The sequence below is a fragment of the Ranitomeya imitator genome, chromosome 2, assembly GCF_032444005.1.
Source record: "Ranitomeya imitator isolate aRanImi1 chromosome 2, aRanImi1.pri, whole genome shotgun sequence".
NCBI classification, from domain to species: domain Eukaryota; kingdom Metazoa; phylum Chordata; class Amphibia; order Anura; family Dendrobatidae; genus Ranitomeya; species Ranitomeya imitator.
In genome coordinates this window covers 109,284,827-109,298,644 of record NC_091283.1, presented here as the reverse complement: position 1 = coordinate 109,298,644, position 13,818 = coordinate 109,284,827, and the positions used below count along the sequence as shown (strand labels likewise).

Genomic DNA, 13,818 nt, shown 5'->3' with positions numbered 1-13,818 from the left:
ACTATATACAGGAGGAGATGACATACAGGTATATACTATATATAGAAGGAGATGACATTCTGGTATATACTATATATAGGGGAGATGACACACAGCAGGTATATACTATATACAGGGGAGATGACATACAGGTATATACTATATACAGGAGATGACATACAGATGTATACTATATATAAGGGAGATGACAAACATGTATATACTGAGGTGATGAGGTGAAAATGAGAGGTGTGAGGTGAAAATGAAAAGGTGTGAGTGCAAAATGAGAGGAGTGAGGAAAAATAGTGGAGTGATCAGAAAATGACAGATGTGAGGTTGAAATGACAAGTGTTAGGGGGGAATGAGAGGAGTGAGGGAGAAAATGAGAGGTGTGAGGGAGAAAATGAGAGATGTGAGGGGGAAAATGAAAGATGTGATTGGGAAAATGAGAGGCGTGATGGGAAAATAAGAGAAGTGAGGTGCTATAACTAACCACAGATATTTACTATGCCCAGGCAACGCCGGGCTCTTCAGCTAGTCAAATTATAAAGTGCAAGTGCATGAGATAAGGTATGGAGACCTAAGCCAGGGAGAGGTACAATCCATCTTCAGTGTATGTAGCTGTAAGATGACACCTGGCTCAGCAGGTGCTCCAGCCACACCAGCTAGTGTCCAAGCTCATACAGGATGACCCCCTGTGGAGCCCATCCTGTGTAATTGCTTTCCCCACACAGTTAGGAATGTCATAAGGAGATTTAAGATTTAAGGAAAATATGGGGTTATCGTACATTCTAGCCACATACACCGGATACATTTTCGAGATCTCTGGAACGGGCCTAATGCCTTACAGGGTATCGATTCGTTCTAGCACCCCAGGGTGAGGAGTTACGCAAAATGGCTAGTGAATTATTATTATTATTTACTAGATGGTGGCCCGATTCTAACGCATTGGGTATTCTAGAATATGCATGTTCACGTAGTATATTGCACAGCCCACGTAGTATATTGCCCAGCCACGTAGTATATTGCCCAGCCACGTAGTATATTGCCCAGCCACATAGTATATTGTCCAGCCACATAGTATATTGCCCAGCCATGTAGTATATTGCCCAACTGCGTAGTATATTGCCCAACTACGTAGTATATTGCCCAGTGACGTAGTATATTGCCCAGTGACGTAGTATATTGCCCAACCACGTAGTATATTGCCCAGTGACGTAGTATATTGCCCAGTCACGTAGTATATTGCCCAACCAAGTAGTATATTGCCCAACCATGTAGTATATTGCCCAGTGACGTAGTATATTGCCCAGCCACATAGTATATTGCCCAGTTACGTAGTATATTGCCTAGTGACATAGTATATTGCGCAGCAACATAGTATATTGCCCAGTTACGTAGTATGTTGCCTAGTGACGTAGTGTATTGTGCAGCCACGTAGTATATTGCCCAGTGACGTAGTATATTGCCCAGTGACATAGTATACAGCACAGAGCCACGTAGGATATTGCCCAGTTACGTAGTATATTGCCCAGTGACATAGTATACAGCACAGAGCCACGTAGGATATTGCCCAGTTACGTAGTATATTGCCCAGTGACATAGTATATTGCCCAGTGACGTAGTATACAACACAGAGCCACGTAGTATATTGCACAGCGACGTAGTATACAGCACAGAGCCACGTAGTATATTGCACAGCGAAGTAGTATACAGCACAAAGCCACGTAGAATATTGGCCAGTCACGTAGTATATTGCCCAGCTACGTAGTATATTGCCCAGCCAGGTTTGTCACAGGGTAAAAAATTAAAAATAAACATATACTCACCTTTCTGAGGGCCCCTTGTAGTCCACGGCAGCTTCCGGTCCCAGGGTTGGTATGAGCGCAGGACCTGTGATGACGTCACGGTCACATGACCGTGACGTCATGGCAGGTCTTTCTAGCGCAGGCTCGCAGGGCCTGTGATGACATCGCGGTCAGATGACTGTGACATCATGGCAGGTCCTTCTCGTGCAGGCGCGCAGGGCCTGTGATGACGTCGCGGTCACATGACAGTGACGTCATGGCAGGTCCTTCTCCCATACCATCTTTGCCACCGGAACCTGCAATGGAAGATGGCGGCCGGCGCGAGCGACTACGGAGGGTGAGTATAGGAGGGTTTTTTTATTATTATTTTTAACATTACATTTTTTAATATTGATGCCGCATAGGCAGCGTCAATAGTAAAAAGATGGGAACACACAGGGTTAATAGCAGTGGTAACGGAGTGCGTTACCCGCGGCATAACGCGGTCCGTTACCACTGGCATTAACCCTGTGTTAGTGGTGACCAAAGGGGAGTATGCGGGCGACAGGCACTGACTGCGGGGAGTAAGGAGTGGCCATTTTCTTCCGGACTGTGCCCGTCGCTGATTGGTCGCGGCAGCCATGACAGGCAGCTAGAGAGACCAATCAGCGAATGAATAACCGTGACAAAAGGACAGACAGACAGACAGACGGAAGTGACCCTTAGACAATTATATATAAGATTATTATAGCGCCATTTATTCCATGGCGCTTTACATGTGAGGAGGGGTATGCATAATAAAAACAGGTACAAGAATCTTGAACAATACAAGTCACAACTGGTACAGGAGGAGAGAGGACCCTGCCCGCGAGGGCTCACAATCGTCAAGAATCCAAACAACCCTGAGGATAGGGGAAAAAAGGGAACAACGCCGTGCATGATCTAAGTGCAGTATAAACTAAGTGTAAATTGCACATTTGTATCATTGCACTCACCTAGTCAAAGGGAAAAAGAAGCATTGAAAGGGGACCCAACAGGAATCCAAGGGGAACGGTCTGCAGCTCGGCCGACTGGGCACACGGAAAAGGCCCTCAGACATCCGTGGTAAAGCAAATAGAAAAACAATCCACTGGTACATATAGAAATATCTCCAAAGGGCAAATTGCCTCATTAATAGACCCATATAAATATCTCTGGACACTCCAGAAAACCATAAATCCTACACAGAACCAAAGGAGTATATGTCCAAACCAATATTAGCAAAATCAATATTTTATTAATAAATACATAGTCATCATAATAGTAATAACCAGTATAAAAACAGACATGAAAAGCACAGACATCAACTCATGTGGGGGGAAGCACCACAGCTGCAATAACAGAATGAGCCAGTGAGCAGACCAGCAAGGGCATAGTCCGTATCAACTGTTACCATAAAGAATACAAAGCCTATTTAATAGGGAAGGATATAAATGGATATATCAAGACCTCAGTGTAAGTAATGGGCATAAAATACTCCATAACCTCAATCCAATCCCACAAAGTATGAAATATACTGTAAATGACCCCTTTAAAGGTCGCTCAGCTTACCCATGATAATATCTGTCAATATCTGTCAGTGTGTGCTCCACAGCAGCCCAACTGCTGCTGTGGAGCACACACTGACAAATATTATCATGGGTGAGCTGAGCGACCTTTAAAGGGGTCCTTTATATTTCATACTTTGCGGGATTGGATTGATGTTATGGAGTATTTTTTGCCCATTACATAGGCCGGGATCACACACAGCGAGATACGGCCGAGTCTCGCAGGTTAAAACCAAGCTCTGGTACCGACACTCCAGAGCGGAGCGTGCGGCCGCATAGCAATACATGGAGCCGCACACTCTGCTCCGGAGTGCCGGTGCCAGAGCTTGTTTTTAACCTGCGAGACTCGGCCGTATCTCACTGTAGTGTGACTCCGGCCTTACACTGAGGTCTTGGTATATCCATTTATATCCTGCCCTATTAAATAGGCTTTGTATTCTGTATGATAACAGTTGATACGGACTATGCCCTTGAAGGTCTGCTCACTGGCTCATTCTGGTATTGCAGTTGTGGTGCTTCCCCCCAGGGCCAGCTCCAGATTTTTGAGGGCCCCGGGCGAAAGAGTCTCAGTGGGCCCCCCCTTTAACACATACCACGATTCATGATCGCGTATAAACACAGCCATGTAGTATATAACACAGCCCACGTAGTATATAGCACAGCCACATAGCATATAACACAGCCATGTAGTATATAACAGCCCACGTAGCATATAACACAGCCACGTAGTATATAGCACAGCCCACGTAGCATATAACAGCCCATATAGTATATAGCACAGCCACATATTATATAACACAGCCCACGTAGTATATAGAACAGCCATGTAGTATATAGCACAGCCCACGTAGCATATAACAGCCTACGTAGTATATAACACGGCCCACGTAGTATATAGAACAGCCATGTAGTAAATAACACAGCCCACGTAGCATATAACAGCCCACGTAGTATATAACACGGCCCATGTACTATATAACACAGCCATGTAGTATATAGAACAGCCATGTAGTATATAGCACTGACATGTAGTATACAGCACAGCCCACGTAGCATATAACAGCCCATATAGTATATAGCAAAGCCCACGCAGTATATAACACAGCCCACGCAGTATATAACACAGCCCACTCAGTATATAGCACAGCCCATGTAGTATATAACACACAGCCACCAACGTAGTATATAGCACAGGCCCGGGCCGTGACGTAGTATATAACACAGCCCACATACGGAGTTTATAAAACTCAGCCACCCATTTAGTATATACAAACAGTCTAGGCTAGGACTACAACCAGGCTCACAGCAGGCTGCATCCGACCCCCCTCCCCCCCCCCCGCCCCCACAATGCGTTGGGACCAGGAACTTGGAGGAAGACTCACTCTTCACTCACTGCTTTACTTCGCCGCTGCTTCCGTTCCGTTGTGGACACAGCCTGGGACTGGGTGCACCGTCCGTGCACCTGACTGCTGCTCCTGCCTCCTGCTCCTCTTTCTGCTTGGGGCTGCCTGCACCTGCAGCCGGATCTCTTCTCTGAGCTCTTAGGATGACGAGCTCTCACGTGACCGGAAGTGACAGGACAGAGCGACCGCCGGCCCGAAAGTGACTCGTATCCATGGTGATGGTGGCACCGGCGGTGACTGGTGAGTATTGCAGCTGCAAGAAACTCAGTCCCAGGCCCGGCCCGGAAGTGACTCACTCTGCGTATCCATGGTGACGGTCCCGACTCCCGGAGGTGAGTATTCCTGCTACAGCTACGCACCGTAAATGGGGCCCCCCATCTCGCCAGGGCCCTGGCACTTGCCCGGGTACACAGGGTGCTGACGCTGGCCCTGCTTCCCCCCACATGAGTTGATGTCTGTGTTTTTCATGTATGTTTTTATACTGGTTATTACTATTATAATGTATTTATTAATAAAATATCGATTTTGCTAAAATTGGTTTGGACATATACTCCTTTGATTCTGTAATTAAACAGAAGCACAACAAAATACAGCATAATCAAGATTATCTATTGCTGACCAAAAAGAAAGGACTAAATAAACGGACTAGTCGCTAGCAAAATATACCTAAACATGGGTCACAAGGGCCCGAAAAATATATTTTGTATCACATGGACTTTAAGGTCGTTTTTTCGGGCCCTTGTGACCCATGTTTAGGTATCCTTTGGTTCTGTGTAGATTTTATCCGTGGTAAAGCAATAGATAGCAAGGAAAATCCCAGTATGTAGCGAGCGCTCCGGTATGGAGATTCTCATAGATGTTATATATAACTATCTGCTTTATTGAGGTAATAAAAAATTACAGGACAACACGTTTCGACTCCTACACCCTGGAGTCTTCTTCAGGTCATTAAAAAAAAATAATATGAAAAAATCAGACACTCTCTTTTTATACATGCAACTTCCAAAGGATCAAATAGGGCGGAGTATTTGAGGAGCTCTAAAGCCCCACCTAGGTAAATGAAAAACCATTCTTTACCAAAAGGAACTAATACTCCCAGGACATGTTCTCATTAGTGCACTAATTTGCTTATTTGCTTGTATCTGCATATACACTATGTATAAGGAACGATCATATAAAATACCAAAACTGCCGCCCTATGACCTTCCATTGCGAAGTTATGATCCTTCATAGGTTTGGAGACTCTTAGATGCAAACACTAAGGGGAGAGGGATAAAGACCATTCCAGAAGCAAAAAAAGGAGTGACCGATCAAAGGGGCAAAGGCATGCGTAAGACCATGTGCCCTCTTTGTCATACTTGCTTTTCACTTCTAAAAGGGGGGCTGTTGTGAATTCTGCTCTTGGGCTCCCTCCGGTGGTTATGAGTGGTAGTGCTGCTGTCTTTGGATCGCAGCATCTATCAGGTGTGTCCACTTATTGCAATTTGGACTGGGCTATATAGTCTTGCTTGATTCTTTAGTCAGTGCCAGTTGTCCATTGTTTTTGGAGGATTCACATCCCTACCTGGTCTCTCCTGTTTTGCTGTTCATTTCAACAAAGATAAGTTCTGGCTTTGTTTTTGCAGTCCACATGCTGTGGGCCTTATGGTTCAGTGTATTTCCATGTTTTGTCTTTTCCAGCTTTGTCTGTGTAAGGAATTTTTCAGCCAAGCAGGATCTCTGGAGATGCAGATATACCCTCCATCTCTTTAGTCAGATGTGGAGATTTTGTATTTTCTGTAGTGGATATTTTCTAGTGTTTTAATACTGACCGCATAGTACTCTGTCCTATTCTTTCTTTTTAGCTAGAATGGCCTCCTTTGCTAAATCCTGATTTCAGTCTGCGTATGTCATTTCCCTCTCCTCTCGCAGTCAATATTTGTGGGGGGCTGTCTATGTTTTGGGGATTTTCTCTGAGGCAAGATAGTTTTCCCTTTTCTATCTTTAGGGGAAGTTAGTCCTTAGGCTGTGTCGAGGTGTCTAGGGAGTGTTAGGTACATCCCACGGCTACTTCTAGTTGCGGTGCTAAGTTCAGGGTCTGCGGTCAGTACAGGTACCACCTTCTCCAGAGTACGTCTCATGCTGCTCCTAGGCCACCAGATCATAACAGTACAACTGGCCAACAATGAGTTAAACGCATCTCAGAAGAAGGGAAGAAAAATGCTGAGCCATTTTTTTTCTGTAGTTGTTTTGTCTTTCCTTCCCTCTTTTCCTCTGGGTGGCTCAGGAGTTCTGCGCTGGCATGGAGGTTCAGGGATTGGTTTCTCATGTGGACCAACTTGCCGCTAGAGTACAGGGTATTTCCGATTATATCGTTCAGACTCCGGTTTTAGAGCCTAGAATTCCAACTCCTGATTTGTTTTTTGGGGACAGGTCCAAATTTTTTAGCTTTAAAAATAATTGTAAACTGTTTTTTGCTCTTAAACCCCGTTCTTCTGGTGATCCCATTCAGCAGGTTAAAATTGTTATTTCCCTGCTGCGTGGTGATCCTCAGGATTGGGCATTTTCCCTGGAATCTGGGAATCCTGCTTTGCTTAATGTAGACACCTTTTTTCAGGCGCTAGGATTACTGTATGATGAACCTAATTCGGTGGATCAAGCTGAGGAGACATTGTTGGCCCTGTGTCAGGGTCAAGAAGCGGCAGAATCGTATTGCCAGAAATTTAGAAAATGGTCTGTGTTGACTAAATGGAGTGAGGATGCCTTGGCGGCAATTTTCAGAAAGGGTCTTTCTGAGTCCGTTAAAGATGTCATGGTGGGGTTCCCCACGCCTGCTGGTCTGAGTGATTCTATGTCTCTGGCCATTCAGATTGATCGGCGCTTGCGCGAGCGCAGAGTTGTGCACACTGTGGCGTTGTCCTCCGAGCGGAGCTCTGAGCCTATGCAGTGTGATAGGATTTTGTCTAGAGCTGAACGACAAAGATTCAGGCATCAGAATAGGTTGTGTTTTTACTGCGGCGATTCTGCTCATGTTATTTCTGATTGCCCTAAGTGTACAAAGAGAATCGCTAGTTCTGTTACCATCAGTACTGTACAACCTAAATTTCTGTTATCTGTGACCTTGATCTGCTCATTATCGTCATTTTCTGTCATGGCATTTGTGGATTCAGGTGCCGCTCTGAACTTAATGGACTTAGAATTTGCCAGACATTGTGGTTTCCCCTTGCAGCCTTTGCAGAACCCTATTCCTTTAAGGGGCATTGATGTTACACCGTTGGCTATAAATAAACCTCAGTTTTGGACACAGCTGACCATGTGCATGGCGCCAGCCCATCAGGAAGATTGTTGTTTTCTGGTGTTGCATAATTTGCATGATGATATTGTGCTGGGTTTTCCATGGTTACAGCTACATAATCCGGTGTTAGATTGGAAATCTATGTCTGTGACTAGTTGGGGTTGTCAGGGGGTTCATGGTCACGTTCCTTTGATGTCAATTTCCTCTTCCCCCTCTTCTGAAATTCCTGAGTTTTTGTCAGATTTCCAGGATGTATTCGATGAGCCCAAATCCAGTTCCCTTCCACCGCATAGGGACTGTGATTGTGCTATTGACTTGATTCTAGGTTGCAAGTTACCTAAGGGCCGACTTTTCAACCTGTCTGTGCCAGAACATGCCGCCATGCGGAGCTATATTAAGGAGTCTTTGGAGAAGGGGCATATTCGGCCATCTTCTTCACCATTGGGAGCAGGTTTTTTTTTTGTTGCCAAGAAGGATGGCTCCTTGAGACCCTGTATTGATTATCGCCTCTTGAATAAGATCACGGTCAAATTTCAATATCCTTTGCCTTTGCTTTCTGATTTGTTTGCTAGGATTAAGGGGGCTAGTTGGTTTACTAGGATTGACCTTTGAGGGGCATATAATCTTGTTCGTATTAAGCAGGGTGATGAATGGAAGACTGCATTTAATACGCCCAAAGGCCATTTTGAATACCTTGTGATGCCATTCGGACTCTCTAATACCCCATCTGTGTTCCAGTCCTTCATGTATGATATCTTTCGGAGTTATCTTGATAAATTCATGATTGTATATTTGGATGATATTTAGATTTTTTCCGATGATTGGGAGTCTCATGTGAAACAGGTCAGGATGGTATTTCAGATCCTCCGTGATAATGCTTTATTTGTGAAGGGGTCTAAGTGCCTCTTTGGAGTGCAGAAGGTTTCTTTTTTGGGCTTCATTTTTTCTCCTTCATCTATAGAAATGGATCCGGTTAAGGTTCAGGCCATTCATGATTGGATTCAGCCCACATCTGTGAAGAGCCTTCAGAAATTCTTGGGCTTTGCTAATTTTTATCGTCGTTTCATTGCCAACTTCTCCAGATTGGTTAAACCCCTGACCGATTTGACAAAGAAAGGCGCTGATGTGACGAATTGGAACTCTGCAGCTGTTTCTGCCTTTCAGGAGCTTAAACGCCGATTTTCTTCTGCCCCTGTGTTGCGTCAGCCGGATGTTTCTCTTCCATTTCAGGTTGAGGTTGATGCGTCTGAGATTGGGGCAGGGGCCGTTTTGTCTCAGAGGAATTCTGATGGTTCCTTGATGAAACCGTGTGCCTTCTTTTCTCGGAAGTTTTCGCCTGCGGAACGCAATTATGATGTCGGCAATCAGGAGTTGTTGGCTATGAAGTGGGCATTTGAGGAGTGGCGACATTGGCTTGAGGGGGCCAAGCAACGTATTGTGGATCTGACCGATCATAAGAATCTGATTTACCTCGAGTCTGCCAAACGGCTGAATCCTAGACAGGCTCGATGGTCCCTGTTTTTCTCCCGTTTTGATTTTGTGGTCTCGTATCTTCCCGGTTCTAAGAATGTTAAGGCTGATGCCCTCTCTAGGAGTGTTTTGCCTGATTCTCCTGGGGTCCTTGAGCCAGTCGGCATTCTGAAGGAAGGGGTGATTCTTTCTGCCATCTCCCCTGATTTACGACGGGTTCTTCAGGAATTTCAGGCTAATAAACCTGACCGCTGTCCAGTGGGGAAACTGTTTGTTCCTGATAGATGGACTAGTAAAGTTATTTCTGAGGTTCATTGTCCTGTGTTGGCTGGCCATCCTGGGATTTTTGGTACCAGAGATTTGGTTGGTAGGTCCTTTTGGTGGCCTTCTATGTCGCGGGATGTGCGTTCTTTTATGCAGTCCTGTGGGACTTGTGCGTGGGCCAAGCCTTGCTGTTCCCGCGCTAGTGGGTTGCTTCTGCCTTTGCCGGTCCCTGAGAGACCTTGGACGCATATTTCTATGGATTTTATTTCAGATCTTCCGGTTTCTCAGAGGATGTCTGTTATCTGGGTGATTTGTGACCGGTTTTCTAAGATGGTTCAATTGGTACCTTTGCCTAAATTGCCTTCCTCTTCTGATTTGGTTCCGTTGTTTTTTCAGCATGTGGTTCGTTTGCATGGCATTCCGGAGAATATTGTGTCCGGTAGAGGTTCCCAGTTTGTTTCTAGGTTTTGGCGGGCCTTTTGTGCTAGGCTGGGCATTGATTTGTCTTTTTCTTCTGCATTTCATCCTCAGACAAATGACCAAACCAAGCGAACTAATCAGACTTTGGAAACTTATTTGAGATGCTTTGTGTCTGCTGATCAGGATGATTGGGTGGCCTTCTTGCCATTGGCCGAGTTTGCCCTTAATAATCGGGCTAGTTCTGCTACCTTGGTTTCGCCTTTTTTTGTAATTTCGGTTTTCATCCTCGTTTTTCTTCAGGGCAGGTTGAGCCTTCTGATTGTCCTGGTTTGGATTCTGTGGTTGACAGGCTGCAGCAAATTTGGGCTCATGTGGTGGACAATTTGGTGTTGTCTCAAGAGGAGGCTCAGCGTTTTGCTAACCGTCGTCGGTGTGTTGGTTCCCGGCTTCGGGTTGGGGATTTGGTCTGGTTGTCTTCCCGTCATGTTCCTATGAAGGTTTCTTCCCCTAAGTTCAAGCCTCGGTTTATTGGTCCTTATAGGATTTCTGAGATTATCAATCCTGTGTCTTTTCGTTTGGCCCTTCCAGCCTCTTTTTCCATCCATGATGTTTTCCATAGATCTTTGTTGCGGAAGTATGTGGTGCCCGTTGTTCCCTCTGTTGATCCTCCAGCCCTGGTGTTGATTGTATGGGAAGTTGGAGTATGTGGTTGAGAAGATTTTGGATTCTCGTTTTTCGAGGCGGAAGCTTCAGTATCTTGTCAAATGGAAGGGTTATGGCCAGGAGGATAATTCTTGGGTTGTTGCCTCCGATGTTCATGCTGATGATTTGGTTCGTGCCTTTCATTTGACTCGTCCTGATCGGCCTGGGGGCTCTGGTGAGGGTTCGGTGACCCCTCCTCAAGGGGGGGTACTTTTGTGAATTCTGCTCTTGGGCTCCCTCCGGTGGTTATGAGTGGTAGTGCTGCTGTCTTTGGATCGCAGCATCTATCAGGTGTGTCCACTTATTGCAATTTGGACTGGGCTATATAGTCTTGCTTGATTCTTTAGTCAGTGCCAGTTGTCCATTGTTTTTGGAGGATTCACATCCCTACCTGGTCTCTCCTGTTTTGCTGTTCATTTCAACAAAGATAAGTTCTGGCTTTGTTTTTGCAGTCCACATGCTGTGGGCCTTATGGTTCAGTGTATTTCCATGTTTTGTCTTTTCCAGCTTTGTCTGTGTAAGGAATTTTTCAGCCAAGCAGGATCTCTGGAGATGCAGATATACCCTCCATGTCTTTAGTCAGATGTGGAGATTTTGTATTTTCTGTGGTGGATATTTTCTAGTGTTTTAATACTGACCGCATAGTACTCTGTCCTATTCTTTCTTTTTAGCTAGAATGGCCTCCTTTGCTAAATCCTGATTTCAGTCTGCGTATGTAATTTCCCTCTCCTCTCACAGTCAATATTTGTGGGGGCTGTCTATCCTTTGGGGATTTTCTCTGAGGCAAGATAGTTTTCCCGTTTCTATCTTTAGGGGAAGTTAGTCCTTAGGCTGTGTCGAGGTGTCTAGGGAGTGTTAGGTACATCCCATGGCTACTTCTAGTTGCGGTGCTAAGTTCAGGGTCTGCGGTCAGTACAGGTACCACCTTCTCCAGAGTACGTCTCATGCTGCTCCTAGGCCACCAGATCATAACAGGGGGCCACATCAAGTAACGTGCAGGAAGGACTGGGAACCAGCTGACATCCTACACCCCCATGCAGCCCATCACATGGTTAAACACAGGGGCGGAGTGGCCTACAGAAGATGATGGGCCCAGGCACTGACACCTGCTGGCTTACAGGGCCGGCAGCTGCCTAGGGACCCCGCTGCTCCAGGGGCCCCCAGCCAGTGGCATTTCACTAATAGCGGCAAACCATGCAGCTGCTATGAGGCCCCTGAGTCAGGGGTACCCGCTGGTGCCAGCAGAGTAGCAGCGGGAGACAGGAGGCAGAAACCTGTCCCCGCTGCTAAAGAGAAATGAATATTCACTCTTCCCCATGCCCCCAGGCTGCTGCTAACATACCACATGTAAAATCAGTGTGGCTGCACCTAAGATGTAGGGGGGCCCCTGTAGATGGCTAATACTAAGGGCAATCTGACCTGTTTATCCGGCCCCTAGGCTGCGGGGGGGGGGGCCCTGGCCAGATTGCCCTCATGGGTGGTGGGCAGGGAGTAATGCCTGCAGCTCCACTGCCTATGGGAGAAAATGGCAGCAGAGCAGAGCTGAAGGGATCCGTCCTGCTTCTTGCCCAGTGCTTCCTGTCTAATACAGCAACACAGCTGGTTGACGTCATAAGTCAGACTGTTTCAGAGAGAAAGCTGCGGGTGACAAAGATACTGCTGGTAGCCAGGAATCTGCGGAACAGACAAAGGAACAAATAAATCAGTACACGGCCTTTCTAACAATAATAGTAACGACAGGTGTTGGTTGTTCAAAATTACGTACCTTATGGTCATCAACAGACGTTCCTCAGCAGGAATCGCGGTATGTAGTTGGGTGTCCTGCCTGCTGATGTATCCTCGGACACATTGCAGCAAATCATCGAAGCTGTGTTGCGACATCCTGGTGGAGTCCAAAAACTTTGCTGGGTTTTCACGAAGCTCTGTGTACAATGAGTGGTAGGCTCCACAGCTCTGTCTGAGTTCAACAATGGGGTGTTGCCAAAAGCAACGACGACGTCTTCTCCGTCTTTCTCTTCTCCTTTCTTCCTCACAAGCCACAGCAAAAGCAAAAGCCAGTTTCAAAGATAAATCCAGATTCATATTGAAGCTCTCCACACTCTCCATCTTACAGCAGCAGCATCCAAAGGAGCGAATTTCTGCTGTGCAGTGTCTCTATATATAGAAAACCCATAATCCACGCCCACTGGGAAATATCGTACGCATGAACAACGCAAACGCATGAAAAACGTATACAAACGCATGCAATCGCAGCTTTGTTATGTCATGCGTAAGAGCATGCGGATAAAAAACGCTGCATACACATGCGTTTGCATGCATTTTTGCATGTGTTTGCGCATGCAGACGATATGCTGTGGACACATATGCAAATGTGAACTTGGCCTTAAAGTACTGAATGTATAATTTTGATATTCTTGGCTCCACAACCAGAAGAGTAACATGAATTACCAAAAATCATAACATGTTATCTTTTATTACTTAGAAATTATACTTTCTCTTTATTTGTAATGATTCTAGGATGTAGTAAAGACAAACATAAATATACATAAAAATAATCACATGAAATATGAAAACCATGTACATACTAGAGATCTTTTATATATTGAGCTTATGGTAGACTGACGTGTATTTCACAGCAAAACAAGCCTGTGCAAGATGCATGGGCAAATTTAACACAACAAAACATCCTGTATTCGCCAAAACAATCGCTGCTATAAAAACTTTGCATAGATCAGAGACTGATGATTAGGAAAATTCATGGATTTTGTCTTTTGCATAGCAATAATCCATATGTAGATGGTTTATCTGGTGCAATATGTAAATCCTGTTAAGAATGACCTCCGAAAAGGTGTCCTTCTAAACTGATGCAGACTTGATTTAATCCATAAGATTAAGGTCACCATCTGTAGATTCATTTATCCACTTTCTGTTTC

At 45.4% G+C, this 13,818-nt stretch overlaps 1 long non-coding RNA gene across 1 annotated transcript in view; it reads left to right on the top strand.

Annotated features, from left to right (window-relative positions):
- LOC138667221 (uncharacterized) overlaps positions 1-13,818 on the top strand; it is a 95,092-nt gene that overhangs the window by 80,936 nt on the left and 338 nt on the right. The gene's annotated exons all lie outside the window — the stretch shown is intronic.